The sequence below is a fragment of the Tupaia chinensis genome, unplaced genomic scaffold (genome assembly GCF_000334495.1).
Source record: "Tupaia chinensis unplaced genomic scaffold, TupChi_1.0 Scaffold138407_1, whole genome shotgun sequence".
In the NCBI taxonomy this organism is placed as follows: domain Eukaryota; kingdom Metazoa; phylum Chordata; class Mammalia; order Scandentia; family Tupaiidae; genus Tupaia; species Tupaia belangeri.
Window position 1 is genome coordinate 360,352 of NW_006198305.1, and position 2,560 is coordinate 362,911.

The 2,560-nt window shown below is 40.5% G+C and overlaps 1 pseudogene; it reads left to right on the plus strand.

Moving 5' to 3' along the window:
• The first annotated feature begins 2,051 nt into the window (after positions 1–2,051).
• Positions 2,052–2,324, plus strand: LOC102480935 (protein AF1q-like; annotated as a pseudogene).
• Positions 2,325–2,560: the final 236 nt, after the last annotated feature.

Here is a 2,560-nt window from a genome sequence, read left to right on the forward strand (position 1 = left end):
TGCAAAAATTCCATATATAGCAAAAATTCCTCCTGAAAAAGAAATATTTATTTTCTATCCATACACTATTTTATATAATATTTAGAAAATTTGTATAATTTCAATACAAAACATATCTAAAAAACAGGTTTGAGAACAAACTCAGCTGATGCTTCCGAGTCTCCCTCCCAGGTGAGGGAAGCTGAAACATTTAACACATTGGAGAATAACCTATGGGACTTGAGTATCCAGTGTGCTGTGAAGACTATTCAACATGTTTTATAGGGAAGCTTCAGATAAGACAGCACATGCTAAGTGCATAAAGCTGATATAAATAGCTACCGAGGCTAGACATGCAGATGTTTGGTATTCAATTAGCTTTTGGTCACCATTAGCTAAAAAGAGAGAGAGGAAGAATTTAATAAATGACAAAGACTCTGCTGTTTCCTCACGATTGCTAAGATCTAGTCCAGGTTTGGCTGAGACCAAGGAAAGAAAGCCTAGATGCTGAGGACTTGCTGACAGGCTGGAATCAGATCTGTGAGATGAGAATCTGATATAAGTCAGATGCTGCTAATTAAATGTTCTATTCTGAACACAATTTGTCTGACTCTGATGACAAAACATCATCAGGCATTAGATTCCAGAGTCAAGTGAACCATATAGCTTACCAGTTGGAAAAAGTTGGATTCAATAGGCTAGTAATCAGGAAAATAGGACTGAATGGAAATATTAAATATTAAGCTACTCTTTCAGGCCCAAACTATCTACTACATTATCTCTGGAATTTTGTGTTTATTTTGGCAAATGACTGTTTAGTGTGTTCATTTTTTACATCAAGCCAGTAATGAGGCACCAGTAAAGACTTATCCTAAAATAAATTATAAACTTACATCATCCTGGCTTTAATCGATGTTTATCATCCTTCTCTATCCTAACAAACTTCTCTCACCCCCAGCCTCAGCAGAGCTGTTTTCTTTTAAATTTCACTGACCAGCAAAAAGGATGATAGATAGCATTGAATTTCAATTAGTGGCACTTTAAGGACATAAGGAATGCAATGCAAGAGTAAGTAGAGACTACTTCACTTCTTACAAAATACAGAATTAACAGAGCGGACACTAACAATTAATAGTGTCAGCAATATGAATAAATAAGAACAGTTTGATGAACTCACTGAAAATCCTTTGGAGCAAAAGTTAAAGCCGATTTCTTTTGCATACAATCAATGTTGAAAAGATTAAAGATGAATACAGAGAGGGAGGTCCTAGGTCTAAGTGTGGAGAGCCACATGCACCAAAATGGCTGAAATGACTTTCACACGATGACCTCCGGACTTCCCTGTTCCAGGAGTAAACAATCTGCCCCTAGGCTCCCCAACCTAGCTAACATCCACAAGCAGCTTCTCAATCAGGTCCACACAGCAATCTGCCCTAAGCTCCACCCCCTGGTTAACACCCCCCCTGACAAAACAATCAATTACTGGTCCAAAATATATCCTTCATTTACATATTGGGCAACCAATTACCACCCTGCTGTGTATATAAGAATGTTCTCTGGCCCTCAATAAACAAGCGACTGTATACCATTCAGAGCTGTGATACTGTGTCGCTCCCGTGTTGTGACACTGTGCTGGTTCCAGACCTCCGCTCTCTCACTCAGGTAGCCTGTTCGATTGTCCCACGGGCCGAGACATCTAAGGTTATAGATTATAAGGAAAATAATCAAAGAACTATTGCTCAAGTTTGAGTTCGACGTGCCTATGAGTAACAGAAGAAAGGAGGAAAGTGAAGTCTGCTTACATGACAATTTAAAGCAAGTATCAACAGCATTACAGGCCACATTTAGGTCTTTCAATTTGTTCAACCTTCTTAGAGTCACAGCCTCCTTTGATAATCTGTGAAAAAGCTATGGACCCCAAGACTTGGTCACTGAAGAGGGAGGGAGACTACAAAGACAAAGCTGTCAAAACAACAACAGCTTTCTCCTCCTATAGCCTACAGCAGACCCTGGAGTACCTAAGAGAGTCCCTTCATCTCTGGGAGAGGTTCGTAATTCATTAACAGGAAGCTATGAGGAACCCTGTGGGTAGCCAGTACAGTCCCTTTCTTTTCTGGATGATGATCACCCCAGAGCTGGATGTGTCAGAGCCAGAAGGCCTGTGTCTATCAGACAAATCCACCTGTAAGATCAAGGACAGCAGCACTGGCAAAATGACTTGGGGAACAACCTGAGCAGAGCGGGAGAAAAACCCTGAAAGTAATGCCCTTCTTGAGTCCAACACCTTCGTCCTCTGGAGAGCTCCCCTTGCCAGCATCCACTCCTTCAAACTGGACTTGCTTTAAGGCCAAGACCTCTCTCCCACCACCTTCCCTCACTGTCTTCCCTTTTAAACCCTTTCCTTCCCATCCCCTTTCCCATTTTAATCTTGTTCTTCCCTCTATTATGCTGGTGGTTCTGTTGACTGCCAGAATTGAGTTGTATTTATGTATGTACTTAATTAATTAATTTATTTATCTACTCCATTTTTCTCAAAAGCCCTCAAATCACAAAGTGAAGGGTTCAAGAAATGGAGTATTGT